At 38.8% G+C, this 17,234-nt stretch overlaps 1 non-coding gene across 1 annotated transcript; it reads right to left on the bottom strand.

Annotated features, from left to right (window-relative positions):
• Window positions 1-10,298: 10,298 nt before the first annotated feature.
• Window positions 10,299-10,405, bottom strand: LOC111727237. Its single transcript, XR_002774837.1, has one exon. It is a non-coding gene; the product is annotated as a U6 spliceosomal RNA (small nuclear RNA).
• Window positions 10,406-17,234: the final 6,829 nt, after the last annotated feature.

Here is a 17,234-nt window from a genome sequence, read left to right as displayed (position 1 = left end):
TAGTACTTGAGGCAGAAAGGAGGGTGCTCCAGGTGGAGGTAACAGTGAGTAGTGGGTGCAGCCAGTGTACAGTGGCAGTGGAGGGCAGTATTTAGGGCTGGCACTAGGGAAGAAAGTAAAGGTGAGAACACGGGAAGTTTTGTGGGCCAGGCCACGAGAGGAGAACCATTTAAGCCTGAGGGGGAAGCAGTCCAGGGGCTGGAGAGAATAATGGTGGTGGACAAGCAGTAAAGAAGAGTTGCTCTCCGGCTCCGGTAATTGGTTTAGAATAGAAACAAATTTTATAGTAGAGATAATTTTTAATAATGGATATGTCCAGTGGCTGTTCCCACATACATGATCTCCTAAAGTATATAATTGTAAACCCTTACATTGATACTAACATGGGCCTGGGCATTGACAGAGCCTGGGAGAAGTGAAAGCACTGGGAATGCTTAGGCTGAAGACGAGAAAGCTCAGAAAGGCCATAATTATTACCTTCAAGTATCAGAATGATGGCAGGGATGAGGGGGTTCTTCTTGATCAAGTGGCCCCCAAAGGAGGCTCAGCCTAAGGAAGAACTTTCTGTCCTAAGAGCAATGATAGCTCAGAAGAGCTATCTCTGGCAAAGCTCAGATAGGTGGAGTCTGAACTTGGAGGGATTGTCGTGGAGGGGGCTTGAGGATTGGATAAGGCTGGGATTAGGTAATTTTGGAGGCCTTTGCTTATAGTCTCATTCTTTGATGCTTATCTGATATTTAAAACTTTTCAAAGGTAGAGCACCAGCCACATACACCAAGGCTGGTGGGTTCGAGCCGGGCCCTGGCCTGCTAAACAACAATGACAATTACAACCAAAAAATAGTCAGGTGTTGTGGTGGAAGCCTATAGTCCCAGCTACTTGGGAGGCTGAGGCAAGAGAATCCCTTAAGCCCAAAGAGTTTGAGGTTGCTGTGAGCTGTGATACCATAGCACTTTACTGAGGGTGACATAATGAGACTCTGTTTAAAACAACAACAACAACAACAACAAAACCCCAACAAAATAAAACTTTTCAAAGGCTGATATTACTTAAATAAAGTCTGATTTCAATGTAAGGGAAATAGGTGATGCTGAAAAAAAAACTTTCAAAGAAAGAAACCTAACCTTGCCCAAATGTCCATACTCAGAGTTAACTGTTTGACACTTACTGCATGTTTTTTGTTGGGGCTAATGAATATGCATTCAGTCTGGTGAGTATAGCTAAATGGACTTGTAATAATATCACTGAATAGTATCTCCAAGAGAATGTTAAACCTTAACAACAAGGCTGTGAGGTGAATGAAAAGGCAGACACTATCTTCCTCTGAGATACCTGGGAAAAAAACTTTCCCTTAAGTCTCTTATTTATAAAAACCAGATAACTAGCCCAGCTGTTCTGCTGAAACTGTCAGAATTTCTCTCATCACTGCCTCTGAACTGATGGATGAGGATTGGTCTTGCTTACTAAATGGGCATTGTAGCAGGACACAACTTTATTTAAAATACCATTAAGATACAAACACATTATGGCTACTCTGAAGGCCTTCACTTACAACATGAATTATTCAAGTACCTTCTTAATAACTGCATTGATTTCCACAGTTAAAAGCAGATCAGATTATGGAATCTGCTCAATACCACTTAAATGTTTATAGATGTTAGACTTGACAAAGACCTTTTAGACACTGATAATTCCTTTCACTTGATCAGAATGCTAGAGATTTGGCATTCCTAGTAACGCTTTGTGATTATTTTTAATAAATTGGGAATACTGTATCAGTAGCCATTTCAAGTCTTCATTCTTATTCCATTTTAGTCCCAGAGTCATTGCCTGAAAATCTAGTTATGCTAAAAATCTCACCAGAAACTTTTACATTTACATTGATTGGAAGCTTTTATATTCCTTTTGCAAAGATCAATTTAGTAAACATGTCTTAACCTACATGTATGGATGCGTATATTTAAAGATATTTATGAATATTTATAATAATGATAAAATTCAATAAGATTTCAGTTTCTCAGCTGCTTTTAGCCCTGTAAAAAGGCACAAGGGGGCACATTTACTAGTAAGAGAAGAAATTATAGGTGGAGCAAAAAATTAGATCTTGTGCTGTCTCTGGAAAGAGTAATTTCCATATAAGGCTGCTCAGACTGCTACAGTGAAATACTAGCCTGGGTGCTGTAAACAACTGAAGTGGGTTTTTCCAGTTGTGAAGGGTGAAGTCCAGGCTCAGGGTAGCAATCTGGTCCAGTTCCAGTGAAGGCTGTCTTCCCGGCTTGTGGATGGCACCTTCTTACTGTGTGCTCACCTGCCCTTCCTCAGTATGTGTGCTTGGGAGGAGAGAAAGAGGGAGAAAGAGGGGGAAAGCATCGTCCTCTTATAAGGCCACCAATCCTATAGGAGGAGGACTCCACCCTTATGACCTCAATTGAACCCTAATTATCTCCTTATAGAACTGTCTTCACATACAGTCATGTAGCAGGTATGGGCTTTAACAGATGAACTTTGAGGAGGCACTGTTCAGTCCTCTAGAGTCAGACTGCCTGAGTTTGTATGTAACCTGGGGCAAGTGCTCTTCTGTTTCCCAGTTTTCTATAAGCTGAGAATAGAGATAGTTACTTCACAGTTTATCACATTGAATGAATGAGTTAAGACATGTAGAGTACTCAGAATAGTGCATGGCATTTATAAAGTGCTCAGTCAATGCTAGTTATTATTACCGTTAAATATCTTTCCAGATATTTGAGCCTTTAGCTGAGACTTTTAAGATTTTATTACAATGTGATCTCCAAGTATTTCATTTCACATTTACATGTTGAATGGTTATTGGTATTGGGAATTCACAGTTCACAGTAGGCCTTGAAAAATTTCCTCCCAAATCTTGAGAGATGCTGAAATATAAGGGAATAAATTATATTTTATTTTAAGAAAGATATTTTATACAATTTTTAAAGATGTGCCATATTTCCACTTGGCTCTTACCACACAAACAAACACACGCATGCTGATTTCCTACTTGTATGATAAAAAATGTAACGTGATTGTAGACTTTATTACTGTGGAAATTAAAATACTTCGTTCATAAGAAGACAATCTGTAATCTTTGGACTCTTCCTATAGAGAGTTTGGGGTCAAAGATACCCCCATTTAGTCAGTGTTCTGAAAGCTAACCAGAAGGCAGTTTGACAGCTTACCAGAAGCTCTGCGGGTAAGGTACTGTGGCCTAATTCACTGGCCAATATTCTATTTCCTGTGTTAAACTGAGCACTGGATGGAATTTTAATTGTATTAAGAGGGTGGAGAAAGTACACTTAACTGATTCTCCAATAATAAATTATTTTCATAATTTGCATCACACTGTCAGGCTGTCTGTAGTCTGGGGCTCCTTCTAAGTCTAGGGGAGGAACCACGTTCTCTTTCTGCATAAATCAAGGTCGATTCTATTTGGCATGCAAAGTTTAAAAAGAAAAATAAAAAGAAGAAAAAGCAAGCAAGAAGCAGCCCAGGAGATCTCCTAGTACCCTGCCTAGCAAGCCGTTGTTTCTTCCTGCCTGCTGAATCCCTGCTGCCTCAGCTGGGCCTCCCTGCTCCATTCTGAGTACATGAACAAGGCAGGGATATCTTACACTTACAAACATTTCATTCTAAATAGTTGTACTTATGAGTCAAATTATAAGACTTTCACTAAAATTAGAAACCTGTGAGTCTTTTTACATCTGTGCTCCTGCTTTAAAAAAATCAAAGTGAAATATTTATATAAGGCAGTCTCTAGCTGCTGTAGAATGTGCAGTTTAAATGATCTATCCTTGTAATACTTCTCAGTATTAGGCTGGCTAGTTCTGCTAGAAGCCTGAGTATTGTAGAAAATAGAATCAGCCTGGTGTGGGCACCTACAACTTACACATAGACATAAACTAAGGTGTTCAAATGATATTTCAAATGTAGTGGGATACCACTATTTCCCATACTGTGGGAAAATATAGTATTAAGAAACACTTTCTCTGGGGAAAAAAATGAAACTGTACATTGATTTCCATACTAAAAGTTAATTTGAAATGGATCATAAAGCCAAATGTAAACTTAGAACTGTAAATCTTCTAGAAGATGACATAGGAGGATGCCACTGTGCCCTCAGGGTTGGCACATTTTTCTCTTCATGCATATGACACAAAAAGCACAAATGACACAAACTTTAAAAATTTGACATCATCAAAATCAAATATTTCTGCTTACCAACTATGCCACCTTTAAGAAAACAAATAGACTGGGAGAATAATCACAGCATATATGTCAGCATATATATCTGACAAAGGACTTGGATCCAGAATACATAAAGAATTTCTTTCTTTCTTTTTTTTTAGAGACAGAGTCTTACTTTATTGCCCCTGGTAGAGTGCCATGGAACCTCACAAGAACCTCCAACTCTCAGGCTTAGGCAATTCTCTTGCCTCAGCCTCCCAAGGAGCTGGGACTACAGGTGCCTGCCAGAACATCTGGCTATTTTTTGTTGCATTTTGGCTGGGGCTGGGTTTGAACCCGCCATCCTCAGTATATGGGGCTGGCTCCCTACCCACTGAGCCACAGGCACTGCCCCATAAAGAATTTCTATAAATCCATCATAAAAAGACAACCAAAGTAAAAACTTGAACAGACACTGAAGAAAAAAATCTATATAAATGACCAATAACCTCAAAAAAGGTGCTCAACATCATTAGACATCAAGGAAATGCAAATTATAGCCATAAGGAGATGCCTTTCCACCCAGTAGTAAAATAAAAAAGACTACAAAACCCGAATGTTGGGGAGGTTGTATAGCACCCAGAATTCTTAATTATTGTGGGATAAGATGACCTTACCACATTGGCGAATTGTTTTGACAGTTTTTAATAAAGTGAAACATGCGTTTATCTTGTGTGACCCGGCAATTCAACCCATAGGTATTTATCAACGAGAAATAAAAACATAGGTGCATAGAAAGACACAATAAAAATGTTTATAGCAGCCTTATTTTTAAGATGCTATACTAAACACAATCCTAATATCCATTAACAGAACAGTGGATAAACAAATTCCCTTTTAATTGCATACTTCTTAGCAATAAAAAAAAAAAGAACAAACTACTGATTCTGGCAACAACATTGATGAATCTCAAAAACATGCTGAGTGAAATAAGCCGTTGCAGAAAGGTCCTTATTCTCTGATTTCATTTACATGAAATCCAGATACAGGCAAAATTCCTCTGTGGTGACAGACATCAGACAGTGGTTGGAGAGGGAGTTGACGGAGGAGAATGAGGAAACAGTCTTATGCAAGGAAATTCCCCATATCTTGTTGTGAGTGGTGGTTACACAATTGTATGCAATTGTCCAAATTCATGAACTGAACATGTGGTCTTCGTATTTTGTTCTATGTTAATTACTTCTTAATTTTAAAAAAGGTGAAAAGAATCTGTTTTGCCCTGCTAAAATGATTGCAGGCTGATGAGTAATCGAATGTGGGAACCTAGAGGATGTGAGAAGATGTTATATGTGAGATTTCTCAGAAGGTGATGGCTGCCTACAGTATGCACAAATATGTCTGTGCTATGAGTACTCCTCAAAAGAGTCTTACACAGAGTGACCTGCTAAGGAAGTGGAAAGTACAGCTTCTATACCAGGGAATCTAGGGACATCTCTGGAGGCTATTTTAGAGTGAACAGACTTGGGTGGTGGGAAGAGGGCCAGGTTGCCAGCAGTAAAGATGGCAACTCTTGTGCTTCATCCAGAGAAGGTGATATGTGGAGATGCTTCCCCCAATACTTCCTGTGCTCCTTGGCTTGGCAGTCAACTGGCTGACGGAAGATCAGTGAGTGAGTGTATATTGAAGGTGGAGCTGAGGTGGAAGCATCTTGACGCCAAGGATGCTGGATTAGTTTTAGGTGCCAGGATTGTTCTTGGCACCCAGTTTCTTGAAGCCAGGGATGTTGGTTCCTGCCTCAGATAGGAGGTAGAGTCCATGTGGTCAGGCTTCCAGATGGAGAAGAACTCCCTTATGTTCACAGTTCTGGGAAAGCATTGATCCTCCCAAGATTGCCTTTCTTAGTCTCATGTAATGATCTCAGAGAGTATTCTTGACCCCAAATACTTACTTTTTTCTTTTTCTTTTCTTTTCTTTTTCTTTTTCTTTTTTTTTTTTTTTGAGACAGAGTCTCACTGTGTCCCCCTCAGTAGAGTGTTGTGGTGTCACAGCTCACAGCAACCTTTATCTCTTAGGCTTAAGTGATTCTCTTGCCTCAGCCTCCCAAGTAGCTGGACTACAGTCACCCACCACAACGCCTGGCTATTTTTTTGTTGCAGTTGTTGTTTAGCAGGCCAGGGCCGGGTTTGAACCCACCTACCTTGTTGTATATGGCCAGCACCCTAACCACTGAACTACGGGCGGTGTGCCCTCAAATGCTTCCAGTGCTGCTGAAAAGCAGGAGGTATTTGGGCGGCACCTGTGGTTCAAGGAGTAGAGCGCTGGCCTTATATGGTGGAGGGGGTGGGTTCCAACCCAGCCCCAGCCAAAAACTGCAAAAAAAAAAAAAAAAAAAAAATATATATATATATATATATATAGCGGAAGGGATCTGATGAGAAGTCAGAGAGGGTGTCAACATCAAAGTGACTTCTTCCCTTCCAGCAATAGTAGGTGCAGCAGGACCCTAAGGCATTTCTTATTTTTTGTCTATGACTTGTTAGAAATTGCAGTTAGTATCCCTGTTCACAGAAGTAAAAGTGGTATGGACTGGGTGATCCGCCTGCACTTTAGGAGTCATGCTCTTGGAAATTGTTTGAGAGAATTTTACTGCTATACCCGTAATCCCTTAAATGAGGTAGTAACCAATATCACTATAATTGGAACTTGATTTTAGGAAAACTGAGCTATCCCTTGAGTCCCTTAATACCCAGCACCTATGATTACTCCTGATTGACCACTGTGTGTATTGCATATAATATAGACCTTTCTTCTATAACCTATATCCCTTCACAATTTGAACATTCCCTGGTATACATTCTATAGAAGCAAACTGTTGCAAGACAGCATCCAATAAACTCTTGGGAAGTTGAACCAGAAGGAAGCACCCTATTCCTGGACTGCTTTTGTTCATAATTGTTATAGACACTTTAAGATTCATTTTTTAGCCACTTTAAGATTTATTTTTTTAGCCACAAAATTGGTCATACTTTGGCCAGGCATGGTGGCTCACATCATCAAGCACTCTGGCAGCTAGAGGTGGGAGGACTGATTGAGCTCAAGAGTTTGAGATCAGCCTGAGCAAGAACAGACACTGTCTCTATTAAAAATGGAAAAATTACTCAGGCTTTGGGCAGGCACCTGTAGTCCCAGCTACTTGGGAGGCTGAGGTAGGAGGATCACTTGAGTCCTGGAGTTTGAGCTGGGATAATGCCACAACACTCTAGCCTGGGCAACAGAGTGAGACTCTGTATCCAAAAAAAAAAAAGGTCCTATTTCAACATCTCTTACTTATGTACATAGTGATGGAAAGATGAAAATCTGGACTTGGCACCTATAGCTCAACCAGCTAAGAAGCCAGCCACGTACACCTAAGGTGGCGGGTTCGAATCCAGCCAGGACCCGCCAAACAACAATGACGGCTGCAACCCAAAAAAAAAAAAAAATGGCCGGGCGTTGTGGCGGGCGCCTGTGGTCCCAGCTACTTGGGAGGCGGAGGCAGGAGGCTTGCTTGAGCCCAGGAGTTGGAGGTTGCTGTGAGCTGTAATGCCGCAGCACTCAACCCAGGAGGACAGCTTCAGGCTCTGTCTCAAAAAAAAAAAAAAAAGAAAAGAAAAAGAAAAAAAGAAAGATGAAAATCTGTATATATAAAGAATACTTCATGGGAGTGTTGGCATTTCTGACAAAATGGCAATTTCTGAAATTGAATGAGGCATTAGGTAGACTTTGCTTTATGGAGTATGTAATCTATCACTTTCTTATGGATTATGTACCATTTTTGCTCCTTGTACCGAACTGGGAAAACCGCAAGAGAAATGAGAACAGTGTATGCTTTGCCCTTCTGCCTCCCCAAGAAGGGCTCAGGGAGGAGCAACAATCTAGAAGAAAAAAGAAAAAGTGGTGGTGCTGGAGATAAGGTAAACGTCTAGGAGGTGGCCTTTAGGATCATAATTGTCAGGGTGCTATATTTCTATGTACATTCGCCTCCCCCCCCTTAACATAACTCAGGTTTCATTTTAAATGAATCGGGAGCTCTAAAGCAGATTTTACCTTGCAGAGTCTCCCCTCTTAGCGTTTTAGACCTCTTTAAGCTACTGCATTCTGTCCCTTTAAAAAATACTATTCACGTTTATTTTGTTTATTAAAGATATTTTCCCAGCATATTATCGATGCAGGAAAATAAAAGAGTTTCCTCCATAGAGAGTAAGAGTTAATATGCAAACTTAGCACTCGTTTATTTATGTTTTATAATAGTTCAAAGTTTTTATCCCAATATTGAATTAAATATTCATGGTTAAAAAAAGAAAAAAAGGCAAGAAGTAGTGTGGGGGCAGGATGTACTCCGGAGATAGCCTGGCGGCTTGATTTCAGTTTTATAGGTTGGTCTGGTTATTTTTCTCCCTCACCCTTCAAATTTCAGTGTGACGGCTTTGGCTGAGGATTCTTTTGCTAAACACATTGTTTCTAAGTAGTATAAAAATGTATGCTATGCTTTTCCAGGAACCCATTGCTCTGTTAGCTCCTTTTTTTACTTTATTTTATTTTTAGTTGCTAGTGGCAATGAGACCAACATAGCAGGAAACTTCAAGGACGAGCTTTCTGTTTGAGTGGGCGCTTTCCATGACAGTAACACCCTCAGAAATATTTGTGTTCAGCCATATTTACACTTGAGGGAGAATGGACAACCGAAAGTTACTTCTTTTATTTAGAATAGAAGTACACGTAGGAATTCCTTCTGTTAAAGTTAGTTCTTTTACTCAGAATAAAAGGCAGAGTAACAATCGTGGTACTCGAGCATGGAAAGAGATAACACCATAAGTCAACCCAAAACTTTGTGGCTTCAAACAGTAACAACTTAAAACTTTCAGGATTCTGTGACTCTGGAATTTGGAGAGGGTCTGGTGCATGTGTTGTCCACTGCGGTAGGTCAGTGGGCTGCGTTCAGCTGGCAGCTTGGATGAACTACAAGGTTGTGAAGGTTTCACTTTTAATAGCTGGTGGCTCTTCCTTTGCAGTTTGCCTTTCTCTCTTCCCGTGAGTAGCTTGGCCTTTCTCAGAGAATAGCAGTCCCAAGAGAGTAGACTTCTTACCCTGGTGGCTGGCTTCATAAAGGAAAGGAGGGAGCTGCCAGGCACAGCTTTCATCATGTTTTATTGGTTAAAGCCAGCCACCGCGTCCGCTCAGGCTCAAGCTGAGGCAAGGAGTAGACTTCATGTTCTGTTGGGGCATGCTGAGTGGTAAGTGAGCACAAGAAGGGAAGGAATTGGTGGTGGTTCTTTGGAGATTGTCTGTCACACTTTATTTACACATTCTGCTTAACTTGGACCCTTCCCATTTAAAAAAAAAAAACTGCCAACATCAACTTGTTCCAGTCAGGCGGATGGCTTACTTGAGGATTATGAAACCTTTGTTGGTAGATGGTCTCATGACTTTATGCATCAAATAATGTTGATCAAAACTCTTTCCCCATCTTCCCCCTCAACACTCAAAATTATCCATTCTCATTAAACAATAACTTGGCTATCTGATGGAATGTTTATTTACATATTGTAGCTAAGTCCTTAGGGTACTGCAATGAATGCATTCTTGATTATTAGGAAATTTGGGGAGAAGATCAATTTAGTCTAGACCTAAAAATAATTCTACATTTTCCATCATTCTGTTTCACTTGACCGTGTCACTCATCTTGGTTTTCCTCCTACTTCCTGGAGGAGGAGTATAGGTTCATTTTCTCATAGCCAGAGATGATCCTAAAAATAAGTGCCTTTGGCTCGGCGCCTATAGCTCAACCGGCTAAGGCGCCAGCCACATACACCTAAGGTGGCGGGTTCGAATCCCCAGCCCGGACCCGCCAAACAACAATGACGGCTGCAACCAAAAAATAGCCGGGCGTTGTGGTGGGCGCCTGTGGTCCCAGCTACTTGGGAGGCGGAGGCAAGAGACTCGCTTGAGCCCAGGAGTTGGAGGTTGCTGTGAGCTGTAATGCCACGGCACTCTACCCAGGGGGACAGCTTGAGGCTCTGTCTCAAAAAAAAAAAAAAAAAATAAAAAAAATAAGTGCCTTTTTTCCCCTTTGTATGAAAAAAAATATGGAACACTTCACGAATTTTCGTGTTTTCTTTGTGCAAGGGCCATGCTAATCTTCTCTGCATCATTCCAATTTTAGTGTATGTGCTGCTGAAGCAAGCACAATAAGTATCTTTTTGACAAAAAAAAAAATAAATAAAAGGCTGGAATTCTAATATAAAAGAGCTCCTCCAAGCGGCTAAGGTGCCAGCCATGAACACCTGAGCTGATGGGTTTGAATTCAGCCCAGGCCTGCCAAACAACAATGATGACTGCAACTAGAAAATAGCCGGGTGTTGTGGTGGGCACCTGTAATCCCAGCTACATGGGGGGCAGAGACAAGAGAATCACATGAGTCCAGGAGCTGGAGGTTGCTGTGAGCTGTGATGCCACAGCACTCTACCCAGGGTGACAGCTTGAGGCTGACTCAAAAAGAAAAAAAAGCCCCTCAGTACAAAGACTAGACCAAAACTTGGTGAATATAAAATCTGCTGTTCCTTTTGCACTTCAGCTATTACATAATAAAATATATTGCAGGACTGCTGTGTATTAAATACTCTAAAGAAAGAGCCATGGACCAGCCATCAGAGGCCTGATATTCTGGGTACCTTTGACAAGTAGCTTTTTGCTTCAAGCCTTTCTGTTAATTTATGAAATGAGAATTATTCCTTCTCTGTCTACTTCAAATAGTGTTTGTAAAGCTGACACAAATAAAAAGTGTTCAGGACCACACACATTAGGTATGATAACTGGATGATAAAAGAAGCGTAAGGATAACCAGAAATAAAAAATAAGTGAGAAGAAACCCAACAATATATATGTATGTGTGTGTGTGTGTGTGTGTATATAATCTCCCCCAAGGGGTTCACAGTCTCCTTAGAATGTTATTTCCAGCAGGATATGTAGTTAAGGCATAGCAATAGTTTAAAATTCCTATTGAAACTGGGCAATATAGCATAATAGTAACCATTGAACTCAAAATTGGCCCTGTCCTTTCGGCCGAGGGATTCTTCCCATTTCTGCCCTTCCTTGATAGTACTTTTTTAACGTTTGTAGTCAGAGCTCCTTTTCATGACTAATTTATTAAGGATTTTTAAAGATTACCAGATAAGCATCAGATAAAAATAATTCTGCCCTCTTGCTGGCCATAAAATAATTGTCATTTGTAACTGATCATATACAATAGTTTCTTGATTTTTCAGGGAGTCATTTAATTATAGACCTGTGCTGTCTCATACCATAGCATGAATAAGCTCTGAATATTTAGATTTAAGTTAATTAAAATTAAAAATGAGTTCCTTAGTTGTGCTTGCCATTCCATGTGCCTAGTGGCCATGACATTGAACCTTGCAGATGTAGAACGTTTTCATCACCACAGAGAATTCTAATGGATAGAACTATTATAGACTATTTTCTAACCTGTGTGTTGCTGTATTTCTTTCTTGCTGTCTCCCTCAAAGGCTCTTTCTTTCGTGTTTGTTTGTTTTGGGTGAGCAATGAGGGGAAAAAGGAGATCAAACTCGTGTCCTATTTTTTGGTAATGTTGATGAAATAGTTGGTAATTGGATGGACTGAAACTATTGGCTAGAGTTACATTTTTGAAATATCTTTAAATGTAATTTATGTCTGTTGCTTAAAGCAGTGGCTATAGAAATTTGTCTGTTTGTTTTAGTGGAATAGGAACATATATCAGTGGAACACTTCTCATGTACTCCTGACTACACTTTGCCTATTGAATGTTGTTACTTCTAAAAATTCTACTGTATAACAAAGCTCCTCTATTACAGTGAAAATTAGACTGCTATGCTCATATCAAAGTCATTTGAAGTAATATGTGCCCTTTTCTCAGTTTAAACAAAATTTCTGATCCAAGATCTATTCCGATTTTGATATATGCCAATTAAAATATTGACTTTAAACAAAGGGGTCATAAAAATGTGAGATTAAAATGAATAGGAGCTGAGTCCTTATCACTTAATCCAAAGTAAACGAGGATTGCACAATGCTGTACTGAAGAAGCACAGTTCAGTTGCACAGACATGTTCCTAGATATTCCAAACTGCTTTTAAATTATAGTTCTTTGTGTTGAGAGATTGATACTTAAATATGCTTGGGAATTAAAATTCACTTTATGATGAATAGTTGCTAAAAGTGTTTAAGATAGCACTGTGAAGATGTGGTATGACAAGGAATAGTCTCCAAAGCCAAGCCACGTTTCTTCGGACCAGAATCAGAAGATTTTATGTAAGCAGTGTGGTTTATCAAAGGTGTCTTCCACAATGGGTGCTTGATTTTCACTTTAACGTGGACATAATTTGTGCTGAGCCAGGAAACATACTATACTTCAATATCATTTAATGTATATTGTTCGGACCGAATTTCAGTAATTTTAATTGTGAAACAAAAAAAGAAGTTTTGTTGCTGAAAACTTAAATTCAGTGAACTCAAGTTCTCACAACTGTGAGGATACTTTTCTGTCTTCATATCAAAACCAGTGAGACTAGTTGCTCCCCCAAAAGATGGGACCCGTTAGCTAGGAGCCAGGAACCTTAGGTAACCATAGTCACAGTTATCTCGATGGATCCTACATGACAAGAATTACTTGAGAATTGTGTGACTAGGGTGGCTTCCCATGTCTAATTCTGCTTTGTTCTGGGTAGTGGGGCAGACTACTTAGTGTATCTGTCTGAATTCCATACCATATAAATGAAATGCTTGTCACCAACATCAGGCAGTCACTTTGTCATGACACACCAGTGTAATACAAAGATTTCCTACAGTGTTGCAGCAAGCCTAGCTTTTCCTGAAGCTCTGGCTTCTTCTCTCACACATTGCCGTGAGGCTACTGCATGACATGTATTCCTTTGTCCACTCTTTACTTTCATGATAGCTGGATTTAACCGAGGACTTGTCTTATACAGCGTTGGTTTGTAGTTCCTACTCTGAGTTCCTCCACAAATGTCAGGCTCTGATTGCTGCAAGGAATTAGGTCTATACAACAGGTCTAACAGCTTATTGCTAAAATGCCATTTCTTTGAGTTAAGCATTGCCAATGCCCCATGAAACCACTATTTCTTTTATTTCCTGGAGTTTGGAAAAAATAGGGATATGGTATTTACTTATGAGAAACATTTATTTTAAAATGTAAACTTTGTTTTTAAGCATTCTGAGAGCGAGGACAGTCATAGTAACCTTCAACATAGTTTTCTATTGCATAGTATGGCTATAGAAGATAGTGGATGTAGAAGGGCTTTTAAAAACATAGAGCATCTTACAAGTGTATTTACTAGTATTCTTGTTAGAATTATCTATTACAGAGTAGCAAACCCCCTCAAACTTAAAACAATCACTTACCATTTTGCATAGTTTTCTGAGTTGACTGGGATCAGCTGGGTGGCTCTTCTGTTCCATTTAACTTTGCATTCATTTGGGAGCTTGGCTGGGGATAGACTGTCCAATATGGCCTAATTCACGTGCCTTGCAATTGTGTGGCTGTTGGCTGGAGTGCCTCCATGCTCCTCTGTGTGGCTTCTCATTCTGGAGGGTAACTCTCCATGTGTGCATTAACTAGATGGCAGACTAGCCCAGAAGTTTGTATGTGGCATCTGGCTGACAGCCCCTGCAGGCCTAGATCTGAGAGTCACTCAGTGATACTTCTTCATTCTTCTGATCCAGTCTCAGAGACATCCCACATTCCTTGACTTAGGGCAGAGTTCACAGTGGTAAAATATATGCACTGGGAAGGACTATAGTAGCCATCTTTGGAATATTCTATCAAAATTAATATTAAATAAAGCTTTAAAGATTAAGAGAGTCCATTCTCAATGAATAAGCAATTCCATCCAAACATGTATACTGCTACCAGATATTAAAATTGTAAAGTTACTTTTATAAATGTGCCGCACCTAATAACCATCACATACATTCATAATACTTATTCTACTTGCAATTGAAGGGAAGATGTATCCCCTAAAAACACTAATTATTGCTTTAGTCTTATTGTTTAATAAAAAGGAAGTGCACTGCAATCATACTTTTTATTGTTTCAGAACTTAAATTCACTCTACATGTTTATTGACACAAAGAAAATGTTGAACTCCCTCTAGTGGCAAAAGGTTGTCTTCTTTTTTTTATTTTTTCAAAGAGCTTGCTTAAAATAATAAGATGGCTGACTTACGTATAACAGGACGTAGTTTCAAAAATGACTGGCTCTTACATGAAGCCCACTTTCTACTGTTATGGTAGGTTCTTTCCTCTCATAAGAAATGCTCACCTGTTTAGGACACAGTGATCATACTATATGAAAAGAAAAAAAAAACAAACAAAAAAAGGAGACTCCCTGTTAACTTTTAAAGTATGAAAACTGCTAACTGCTCCGTTAAATCAAGGCCTTAAATGAAAATTACTCTATTTTGACAATTAAAATTTCCTGATCCCTGGTTGAAAAGTAAAGTGAATTTTTAATTTCTGCCCGAAGAATTATTTTTTTAACAGATGAATGTATTTAACTGAAAAACTCTTTAGAGAGCAACAGGTAACTATTGAAATGTGAAGTTGGAAAGCACTGATAGCCAAACTGGGGGGAATATAGAGACAGCAAAGTCTTATGCTTTCCTTTGAAAAAAAGTTCAAATTTGGATTTTTTTTTTTTGCAGTTTTTGGACGGGGCTGGGTTTGAACTCACCACCTCCAGCATATGGGGCCAGTGCCGTACTCTTTTGAGCCACAGGCGCTGCCCCAAACTTGGATTTTCATAGTCAAGGAGGAAACAACATACATCATAGCTGTCATTATCACTCTGTATAAAAGGAAGGGTACTTCAATGGGTGGGACTAGAAAAACAGCTACCACAGGCTTCATAAGTTAAGTTTTCTTATCCCCACCCCCACTGCCAAAGAGTTAATAATAATGCTCATTAGGTTACTCCGTTACCTGTTCATTTATAAATAGATTTATTCAGTTCTTTAAAAACGACATTTTCTATAATGCTATTAGAAAAGACATTCTTATAAAATGCTTTTTTTTTCCCTCCCAACTATTTGTAGAAGCTAATCCAATTTACTTATTCTGTATTGTCTGGCAGGTTGACACCCGCATTCCTCTGTTCTCCTGCCCACAAAGGTAGAAACATGGCCAGGGATGGTAAGAATCCATAGTTTTTTATTTTTTGGTTTTTGTTTTAAATCTTCAGGAAGTAGAAACTAGGATTATTAAAATAATTCCCAGGGATTTGTTTTGTTTGGGAGTTACCTATGAATATGTAAGATTGCACTAGAATTATTAATCCATCCAATAAAAAGTTAAACTTTGCTTCTTTCCAATACCTCTTTTAGTTCAACATTTATAACTGAGTATGTGTCTCTTGTGGTCTCGATTACATCCGGTGTTTTTAGCTGGCAGCATTTCCTCTGTTGAGGCCACCCCATGTTATTTGCCAAGCTACACTTCTGTGAATACAAAGAGAGAAAACCAAATTGCATTAGAGAATGAAGTGTAAGGCACAATTGAGTGTAAGTATAACTTTAATTTCTGAAACAAAAAAAAATGAAGTACTATATTTGTTATAAACAAATGTGATTAAAATATATAGGCTACGAAAGTACATGGAAAGTCTTCTAGCCATTTCGAAAGCATCCTGCATGTTTTCTCTTGAATATTTATAAAACCCTAATTTAACTAACAAACAAATAGAGACCAGAGATTCCCTTCCAGCTTTGGTTGCACAGATTTGAAATAATGAAAGTGAATTTGCATTTCTTAAAATGGTGTTTTCTTCCAGCTCTCATAGAAATGTTTTTGGAACAGTGATCTGTGCTAACAGCTGTATTCAATCTTGAGTAAAAGTCACTTCCTGAAGAGAATGAAATTCAGCTTAACATTCAAACTTGTCTGGAATATGAGCCTGTAGGGTGAGTGTACTATGTGATTATGAAACTGGACACAGGCTCCTGCAGAGGTGATTTCTTGTAAATGGTGCCCAATAGAAACCATTAATCAATGTCAGTGTTTTAATTGAAGATTTAATATTCTAAAAGGGTTGCTTACTCATACATATAACTGTCTTAATTTTCAAGAATTTTACTCTTTGGTCTTTTAAAAATATAATCACCTTGCAGAATTATATCTATATAGAATCTCTGTCTCTCTATATCTGTCTATGTATATGCAATCAGAAATAGATGTAGATATGAAGACAGATAAACATGTTTTTATATTTAGACTTCAAAAAATATTTTAATCCTGTCATTCTTGATTTTTAGGCAAATTTGCTTTTCATTTAGTTTTATTCACTTATTGAATCACTCATTTATTGCACTGAGCCAAATTTTAATAGAATTCTGTCCCTGGTCTCCTAAGATTAGTTTGAATATGCCTAATCCATATTCCAAATATAGGATAGCTATTTAATATGGATTTTTAAAATCTCTTGTAATTATTATTGACATCTATGCTCTTGCACATTATACTTCTTTATTTCAAAGAAGGGAAATGTTGTATTCATGTAACTTGAATATTGCTAAACCTTAATGGAATCATGCCTTAGATGGACACGTTTTGACTGAATCATCTGTTTTCTTTATGAATAATTCTTTTGATGTCTAAACAACAAATGCAGAGTTCTCAATCATAGGCTATCAGGTTGAAACAGAGATAAAATAAAGATAAATCTAACACATTCAGGCAGAATTAACAAACATACATTAAAAACTCCAATCTTCTCAACTTGTAGGAATCAAAACCATTTCCGGCCTTACCGTGGAAACAAAGGAGGAGTCAAGCTTTTTTCCATGGCTTGACCAAACCACCCAGTTGCCTTGAAGACCTTTGTTTATAATGTCTTCTTGCATTCTTTTCCTCTTGACATGCTCCCCTCCTTCCAACAGTGAGATACTAATTAAAGAGTAGCTACCGTGACCCTAGGTTGTTTAGAAGTCACCCGGAACGGAACGAGG

This window comes from Otolemur garnettii, unplaced genomic scaffold (assembly GCF_000181295.1).
Source record: "Otolemur garnettii isolate 467f Iridium unplaced genomic scaffold, OtoGar3 scaffold00098, whole genome shotgun sequence".
Lineage (NCBI taxonomy): Eukaryota > Metazoa > Chordata > Mammalia > Primates > Galagidae > Otolemur > Otolemur garnettii.
Note: the sequence above shows the minus strand (reverse complement) of the source record. Positions and strands in the feature narration are given on the sequence as shown.